The sequence below is a fragment of the Vigna umbellata genome, chromosome 4 (assembly GCF_029865625.1).
Source record: "Vigna umbellata cultivar VRB3 chromosome 4, Vumbellata_1.0, whole genome shotgun sequence".
Taxonomy (NCBI): Eukaryota; Viridiplantae; Streptophyta; class Magnoliopsida; order Fabales; family Fabaceae; genus Vigna; species Vigna umbellata.
Genome location: NC_142168.1, coordinates 65598814 through 65608942, shown reverse-complemented (window position 1 = coordinate 65608942; position 10129 = coordinate 65598814). Strand labels below are relative to the sequence as shown.

The following is a 10129-nucleotide window of genomic DNA, read 5'->3' as shown; positions in this document are numbered from 1 at the left end:
AGTTGCCAGCCTTTCCTAGACTGAACCCCTATTTCTTCCCCCAAACCGTATCACTATCGCCTCCTTCAGACTCGCCTACGAGCGGTCACTGGTCTGCTCCCTCTAAAATTTGAACCAGTATCCGACACTTTCCTTCATGCTGATGTATGCTAGGTGCACATTTTCTTCCTCGGACACTTCTTGCAGTTCAAAAAATTTATCAGCCCTATTGGTCCAATTTAATGGATCACTCCCCTCAAACGTGGCTAACTCTACCCTTTTCCTCCAATTTGGTTGCTCATGTGCACCACTCTCTTTCTCGCCTTCCTCTTCATCTCGTCGTTCCCTCATTTTCCCGTTGACAGACTCCTAGCTTCCATCCGAGTTTCCATCTAGTGGTTGGTCTCGGCCACCCATCATCCTCATTAGTTCTTGGAAATGTGTTTGCATTGTCGCCTCCAACGTTCCCATGGACAACTCTACGTTCTCCAACTTCAGCCCCATGCTCTCCAGTTGTCCTTCGAATGCATTCATTCTCCCTTTGACTGCATGCTTTCTTCCTTCCATGATGTCGTTCACCTTCCTCAACTAGATCCGACAGGTCAAACCAATTGTTACGTATCCAAGTAGGAGACGTAATTAACCACGATCACAGTAGGCAAAAAATAACACTAAAATCTCATAGTAAATCAAAAGAATAGTAACTGAATGAATTTCTTTTATTGATGTTAATGGAATAAACAAAAGTAGCAAAGATAGTTGGGAGCATAACCTCCCTTACAGGACTTTAGCCGTTTGTCAACAAAACTCAATAATCAAAAGCATGCCTTCCACCATAGCGTTTAGGCTTTTATTTATATTAAATATTTCCCTAGAATATAATTCTATTTACTGTAATTAAATTATACTGAATAATAGAATATAATTCTATTTACTATAATTAACTTATATTGAATAATAGAATATAAGTCTAATTACTGTAATCAACTTGTACTGAATATTTCCCTAGGATATAACTCTAATTACTGTAATTATCTTGTACTGAATATTTCCCGCCTATCCTATGTGTTGTCCCAGTTAGGATAGTCATTCTTCAACCGATAGGCTACGGGTCTTCCCATCTTCCCATTGCTCCGCTCGAGCTCTCACCTCCTTCGGCCGTTCGGCTTGACTCCTCACTATATTCTACCGTTCGGCCTAACCTTTCGCTGCCTTCCACCATTCCATCTGGCCTCTCTCCGCTTTCCACCGTTCTGCTTGGTCTTCCTGCTTCCACTGTTCGGTCTTCTCCTTCTCTCATATGCCTTCCAACCCTTAACAAAGTCACATACTTTTTGTTTTCGTCATTATCTAAAAGAGGGTGAGCCATTTGCTTCACATTTTGCGTCACTTCATTAAAGTTGTTACCTCTATCTATTATCTATCTTAGATTAAAATAGTATCAACTCCTTTGCAGCAAACAACACAAGAACAAAGGAAAGAAAGATCATTTGGCACATTGTTTCAAAAGATGAAAGCAGTAGTGGTTGCACATCAACATGGCAACCTAATTTCCAACAAAAGCATTTTGGAGAATCTTAAAACTTGCCACAAGACTCTGCAAGATCAAAGGAAAAATGTGCAAGAAAATCTTATTTAGGAAGATGAAGAATATCATACTCAAAGTGATTGGCTCAAAAGAGTGGATGAGATTCTTGGACAAGGGGATAAATTATGAACTCCTATGAAGGCATAAGTACTTACACAAATATTTTGTTGCGGTACAAGGTTGGTAAACAATCAAGAAAGATGCAACCAGAGATTTCAGTATTAATTAATGAAGGACATTACGAAAGACCAGCATCAAAAGATGAAACGATAGTAGATATTATAGAAGCCCTAAAGAACCTTGATATCCAAGAAGTTGGAGTATGGAGGATGGGTGGTTTAGGCACAATCTCATTAGTCGAAAACATTAGAGAGAAAGCAAAAGAACAAAATTTGTTTGATTCAATGGTTTTCATAACTATAACTGATAAGCCAAATCAGGAGCAAGTTCAAAATGCTATTGCAGATGAAATAGGAGTGCAATTTACCAATGGTGAAGTCTTGTGAAAAGAAGACACAAATTGCGTCATAGAGTAGAAAAAGAGCAAAGTACTCTCATCATAGTTGATGATACGTGGGGAGAATTGAACCCAGAAGAATTTGACTTAGAGGAATTTAGAGTTCCTCTAGGTAATGAACATGGAGGGTTCAAAGTATTGTTGACATCAGGAAATTTGAATTTCATGCAATATTTAGAGGATGCCTCTAAGCTTAATAAAGTGTTTTAATTACAAGAATTACAAAAAGATGAGGCTCGGAAGCTTTTTGAGAAGATGGTTTGTTACGTACCTGAGTACGAAACCTAACCAAATAATCTCTCATACATTCACACACCAAGCACAAAACAATGAATGAAGGATAATGGACGAATGAATCTCTTTTATGTATGGTGATATCCGAATAAACAAAAGTAAACAAGGGTAATTAGGAGCATAACCTCCCTCACAGGAGCATAATCGCTTGTCAACAAACTCAATAATCAAAAGCATGCCACAACACTAGCATCTAACTTTATTTATATTAAATATTTCCTTAGAATATAATTCTATTTACTATAATTAACTTATACTGAATATTTCCCTAAGATATAATTCTATTTACTATAATTAACTTATACTAAATATTTCCTAGGATATAACTCTATTTACTATAATTAACTTATACTGAATATTTCTTTAGGATATAATTCTATTTACTATAATTAACTTAATATGAATATTTTCCTAGGATATAGCTCTATTTACTATAATTTATTACTAAATATTTCACGCCTATTGTCCTAGTTAGGATAGTCACTCTTCAACCGATCGGCTCCAGCTCTTCACCGCCTTCAACCGTTCGACTTGCTTCCTCTTGCCTCCTATCGTTCGGCTCCAACTCTTCATCGCCTTCCATCGTTCGACTTGGTTCCCCTAGCCTCCTATCGTTCGGCTTGCGTCCCCTTGCCTCCTATCGTTCGGCTCTCCTGCCTTCTATCCTCTCACCCAGTATCCTATCATTACACCCTGCTGCAGAACAACCTTGTCCGCATGGTTGGAACTAGGGAGCTTGATCTCATGGTTCCTCTTCAATTCAGGTCTGGGGGTTTGGGTGGTGGCAATTCCTCCTCATCCGCCACCAATATCACGACTCTCAAACTCTTGTCTGGGCAGTGGTGACCAAGACCGAAGGGTCCCCCACACCTGATACACCTTCCCTCTTCTATTTGTTTCAGGGTTTCTGATTAAGGCATATTCCTGGTGTTCCTCTCATTATTATCACTACTCTCCTTCCGTACTGACCCCACACTTGTGGCGACTCCCGATCGGCTTGGGGTATAGTGATTGGCTTCAAATCGCTCGACAACTCCCGATCGGCTTGGGTTATAGTGATTACCCCCGGGCTATGTCTCCTCATTTTTCGTTCGTTCCAAAGATGATGGGTTCTTTGTCACGCTCCAGTTCCCAGCTCTTGTCCTGTCCTAGCCTCCTCGACATCCCTTGCAATTCTCATGGCGGTCATCAACTCCTGCGGATTAAGCAGTCATACTTGATTATGAATCCCCTCTTGTAATCCTGCCATAAAGTACCCCATCAGTTATTCTTCGGGAACTCTTATCGTTTGACCCACCAAGATTTCAAAATCTTGGATGTATTCTTCCACGAATCCCGATTTCTTGTTGGCCACCAATCTTTCGAAGACTGACCCCCTGTTTCTTCCTCCGAATCGAATCACCATCACATCCTTCAAGCCCGCCCACGAACGATCCCTGGTCTTCTCCCTCCAAAATCTGAACCAGTATTTGGCACTTCCCTATATACTGATGTAGGCTAGGCACACCATCTCTTCCTCTAACACTCATTGTAAATTAAAGAACTTCTCAGCTCTATTGATCTAATTCAATGGATCAATTCCTTCAAAAACTGGTAATTGTACCATTTTTCTCTAATTTGGTTGCTCCTGTGCACCACCCTCTTTCTCGCCTTCCTTTTCATCCCGTCGGTCCTTCCTTTTCCCGTTGACAGACCCTTGGCTTCAATCCGAGTTTCCATCTAGTTGTCGGTCTCGTCCTCCCTTCATCCTCTTTAGTTCTTGTAAATCCTTTTATATCGCCATCATCTCTGCCTCAGATCCCCCCATGGACATCTCCATATTTGCTAGTTTCCCTTCGATTGCAATCATTCTTCCTTCCATGATGTTCTTCACTCCTCTCGATCAGTATCTGGCAAGTATCCCATGACAATCTAGCAGGTCGGACCAATTGTTACGTGAATCTCTTTTATTGATGGTGATATCTAAATAAACAAAAGTAAACAAGGGTAATTGGGAGCATAACCTCCGTCAATTACTTGGGAGCATAACCTCCCTCACAAGAGCATAGCCGCTTGTCAACCAACTCAATAATCAAAAGCATGCCCTAACAATAACATCTAGCTTTATTTATATTAAATATTTCCCTAGAATATAATTCTATTTACTATAATTAACTTATATTGAATATTTCCCTAAGATATAATTTTATTTACTATAATTAAATTATACTGAATATTTCCTAGGATATAGCTTTATTTACTATAATTAACTTATACTGAATATTTCCCTAGGATATAATTTTATTTACTATAATTAACTTAATATGAATATTTTCCTAGGATCTAGCTCTATTTACTATAATTATTACTAAATATTCCCTGCCTACTGTCTTAGTATAGTTACTCTTCAACCGATCGGCTCCAACTCTTCACCGTCTTCAACCGTTTGACGTGCTTTCCCCTTTCTCCTACCGTTCGACTCCAGCTCTTCACTGCCTTTCCCCTTTCGGCTTTCTTCCCCTTTCCTCCTACTGTTCGGCTCCCTTGCCTTCTATCCTATTACCTTGCCTCCTACCATTCAGCTTCCTTGCCTTCTATCCTATCACCCAGTATCCTATCATGGTTAGAAGTTTTGATGAAGATCAAAGTTCCATTGTAAAAGAAATAATGAGAAGTTGTGATGGTTCCATTTCTTTAATTTATGCTCTAGCAAAGGCATTACAAAATAAGGGCCAAGATGCCTTGATGCAGTTCAAGGAAAAAATTTCACCAACAAAATATTGTCCTATTGGTTGGAAGAAAATGAGGACCACAGAGCATTTTTGTATCTTCTTACTATTAAGGGAAGAAGATTTATTAACAGTTATAGCATGTACATACATATGTGGACAAGTGTATTAAAAAATTTGGAAACAGCAGAAGATTCTATAAGAAAAAAGCGTGAGTCACTAATTAGTGATCTGAAGGCCTATGGTCTTGTGGTTGAAAAAATGGAAAGGAATGCGTCAAAGTAGCTAACTACATATATCAAACTACTTATCGAATGGCCTTACATGATCGAAGAGCTTCAGTGATTTCGAGAGAATGACCCCTTGAAGAATTGCTAACAGATCTTTACTTCTGCAACTTACATCCTGTTGGTGATTTGAAACTTCCCGCAACGTTGCAATGTCCAAACTTGAAACATCTTCTGATAAGTAGGGAAAATTCCAAAATAGATGTTCCAGATTCCTTTTTTAAGGAGACTAAACTTCTGAAAGTGCTAGATTTTGTTTCCTTTCATTGTCCAAAGTTTCCTCTTAGTTTTGTTGTTTTGAAGGACCTTGAAGCATTATCCATGTATCATTGTGGATTGGGAGACATTAAAGAAGTTTGTGAGCTCACAAATATACGAATGCTAGGCCTCCTTGGAAGTAGTATCCAACAATTGCCAACGCAAATTGTAAAGCTTCAGAAGCTGCTATTCTTGGATTTAAGAGACACAAATCTTCAAGTGATTCCACCCAATGTCCTGTCCAAATTGAAAAGCTTGGAAGAATTATATTTAAGAAACTCCTTTTCTAATTGGGAGATTGAAATGTCTACCAGTGATAACAAGAATGCAAGCTTGAAAGAGCTTATAGACTTGGAACACTTGGCATACATAGAAGACATGTATGTTCCTGAAGCTGAAGTGAAGGGTGGGACTGAGCATATTATGGTAATCATGAATTGAAGACATTGAAACCGAAGCTGAACAGGAGGTTTCAGTCAGAGAATGGAATAAAAAAGATGCTGAAAGAAGTTCAGGTTTTGTACTTGGATACACTGAATGATATCCATAATGTTGTTAGTGATATGGAGTGTGATGGGTTTCCACAACTATAGTCTCTTTTCATTCAACACAATGCTGAAGTCAAATGCATAGCCACAGGGTCAGGTATCGATTCTCTTGATACTTTCCCAAACTTGGAGTCACTATCTCTCACCATTCTAAGCAATTTGGAGTACATATGCCATGGTGATTCCTTAACTGAGAAATAGTTCCTCAAACTCTGAGTCATCAAAATAGAGAAATGCAATGTGGGTGTTGGTAAACTTAAAATTCAAAAGGGCTTTATTGTAATTCTATTTATTTTTTCTTTTTGCTGCATGAGATGTCATGTTGTGTCGGGTTGTTGGTAGGAGTGGGCAAACTGCCCTATAGCGTATTGCACCATAAAAATTTATAGTTAACTATAAAATAGTTTAGGTAAACTGCATTGAACTAAAAAATAGTTCCGAGTAACTGAAGTGAACTATTTTTTAGTTCCCTTTAGTGCAATGCACTTCAGTTAACTCTTTTTTAGTTAAATATAGTTTAGTTCAGTGAACTATTTTAACTCAAACTAATGGAATATTTTGGCACTACTATTAAAGTATTGGACACTTCTACAATACAAAGTATGCACTACTAACTACAATCAGAGTTAACATTTATCTAACTTGCAATTAAAAGCACTCTAAACAGTGCCAAAGCTAAATCTAAAGTAAGAATGTGCATAATGAATTTGAGCTGGGTCTCCACTTGATCTCCTCCCGACATGCTCCAATATCTAGGGCATGTCTTCCCGGGAATTGAAAGACAAGAATTCATCAACTTCATCCAATACCAAAAGAATGCAGCACCAGAGATTCCAATGCATCACCACCTATGCCAAGTATTCATTAGTAAAAATCAAAATAAATGTAAAGTCTCAACTAGCTTAGTGAAAAGTATCAAGGAATTTAATTAAGAAAGCTACCTCCATAAGAAAGCGATCCAAACCAAATGCACATTCAAATCTCAGTGCTTCTACTATTTTTAGTTAATTATAATACTTCAAAATATTACTTCATATATGAAAATGTCAAATTTTCAGTAAGACTTAAGGATTCTGCAGCTTACACTACTCATGGTCCAACCAAGCAAAACTAGAAACAGTTTCACTGAAATTTAAACCAACATATCTTAATGCAATAAGAAGTTGTATTTAGGTGTTGCAACCTTCATAAGAGCTTAGACAATTTCTGAAACTTCTATAACACTTTATGTTCATAAACCGTGAAGGCACATTCAACTTAAAAATGATTGGCCTGACACAAGTGTATATAAGAGTGCTTAGTCTAATTGGAAAGTGAGACAGAGTGAAACAAGGTTTGGTACATTACTTAAATCCATCAATGAAACAAAGTTCATAAATTTCACTTTGGATAAGTTTGACTTAAATTGTGAGTTAACAAAAAAGATAACTTTAAATGTTTTTGTTTAGACCCAAAAGTATAAATGAAAAATGTACCATATGGTTGGACGGTCTCTATTGACCACAAGAAAGACGTGACCATCCGGTGAGTAATGAAGAAAATATAACTGGTATGGACGACCGATCTCATAAGCGCACATGATTAATGATTAAGGAGATTAAGGTAAATCACGATTAAGTCTACTGGGCCGAGTTTAAAGCATCGTTAATCCTAGGCCCACAACAGAAAACTATAAATGTAAGTCAAAGGTAATAGGTAGGTGGACGCATTTATTGTGCATTAATTACTGTCATTGTCATATTGGATAACCAGATGTTTCATCTACTGACTTTGGCATCGGAGTATCTTTAACAGGTACACATGGCCAAATTAGCGGACTAGGAACACAAGGAGCGAGACCGGACAGTGAGGAAGGACAAATTGTGAAGGTGTTTAGAGACTCAGTCTCATAACCAAAACATTTTGGCGCTCACCATGGGGCTGAGTTGCTTGATAAAACCAATGGTGACCACGAGAAACATGAGTCTTGACGACCCATTCGAGATGACCTGGATGCTACAACAAAAGATGGACGAGATGCAACAACTCCACGAAACGGAGCTCATAGTCGTCAGGGCTGAATGCTCAGCACAGATTGCCCAAGAGAAGGGATCGGGGGCAGTAGAGAAGGAGGAGGAGAAGCGCACCAAGGAACGCGGCAAGGCTGTTTTAGAGGACCAAACTGAACGTAGCAGTGGGTCGGACAATACATGAAAACCCACGGAGCCGGAGGCCGAGGGAAGTAAGGTCAAATTCGTTCATGCTGAGAGTGTCGCGGTGAACAAACAGTTAGTGGTGAAGGCCGAGAGCCCATCCACCTTGCTTCCTTTCATCCAGTCGATCATGGATGTCCACATATCAGAACAGTTCGTTCCACCCCAGTTCAAGATATACGACGAGACGATGGACCCGGAGGCCCACATTAAGGCCTTTTCTAACACAATTCTGTTCCACACGGTTAACGATGCCATATGGTGCCGAGCATTCTCCCTCTCACTAGTAGGGGAGGTGGTGGAATGGTTTAATTCGCTTTCTCCAAACTCCATAGAGAACTTTGCGGGGTTACAACGCTTATTCAATCGCCAGTTTGAAAGTAGTAGTACCAAGGACTTGACTATCTTCGAGTTGGTCAGTCTGAGGCAAGGAAAGGAGGAACCCTTAAAGCGTTCATGGATCGCTACCAAAGGACTGTATGACGGGTGAAAGGTTTAAGCCAGGAACTCACCCTGTAGTACGTGCTGCCCGTCCTCAAGCCCCGACCTTTCAAGGATAGTGTTTGCCGGTGAGCTCCTATGACCATGGAGGAACTGAGAGAGAGGGCGACCGATGAAATAAGTGTAGAAGAGATGAAGCAGTCATATAAGAAAGAATGCTAGGAGCTCAAGGGAGAGAAGAGTGACGGATGGGGAGTTCAAGAAGAGAGAACCCAAGGGACCGCGATTCCAACAGTACACCCCGCGGGCGAAGATATTCCAAGAGCCCTTAAGCGCCAAGTTAGTCACGCCGCTGATAACAATTGAAAAACTGTTTTTTTTTTCATGCTTAAAATTGATACTAAAAGCAACCTTTAACACTTAGAAGCTAGCTTGAAATCATGCTTTTTTTCATATTTTTAGAAATAAGAGAGCTGGACAGGTTTATGCTTGATTTCAGTGTTTTATGCATGTTTTAAGGTGAACTTGGTGAAAGAAGTGAAGAAGGATAAACATGGAATCAGAAAAGACATCAAAAAGTGCAAAAGAAGAGAAGTCGTAAGTACAGCTCAACGCCAATTTACCGCTGAGCGACACTCAGGAACTCACGTTGGATCCGCTGAGGGTGAAAATGCCGCTGAGGGAAAGAAGCAACTCACGCACATACCGCTGAGCGGCACTATTTTGGGCTTGGGCCTAATTTTCTGTAATTTTTAGAATAATATATAAGCTTTAGGACGTCCTAGGGTTTGTATCTTTGGCTGAAGAAGACGCAAAACACACTTTTCACCCCTTGGGGTAAAATTGGAGATGGTGATGACTCTCCTCTTCTCCTCCTAGGGTTTTTCAATCTCTTCCATTTTTCCATTATTGTTCATCTAGCTTCACCATGAATATGGTGAACTAAACTTTGTATTGTTGTTGGGGAATCAATGTAATCTTTTGAAGCTCTCATATATGGAATTTGTGTTTAAACATCTTATTTGAGATACATGCTTTCTTTCATCATTAGTTAGGGTTTTTCCTCTTTGCTCAAAGCATGCATTGTTTAACTCATTCGATGTCATGATTATTAATTTTGTCGATATGGGAACGTACGGGGAAATCTAGATCCGGGGAAATTCTCCCCATAGCATATTGCCTAGACATAGGAATATGAGGGTTGGTTGCCTTTAAGCTTCTGTGCTTCAGAATTAATTATTAGGGATGCTAGGAATTATATGAACTCGTAATTAAGGACAAGGCTTCTTGCAAGGAAATTTAGAGAGTGGCATTAAC

At 39.3% G+C, this 10129-nt stretch overlaps 1 pseudogene; it reads left to right on the top strand.

The window, feature by feature from the left end:
- Window positions 1–1489: 1489 nt before the first annotated feature.
- Window positions 1490–8071, top strand: LOC148200962 (disease resistance protein At4g27190-like; annotated as a pseudogene).
- Window positions 8072–10129: the final 2058 nt, after the last annotated feature.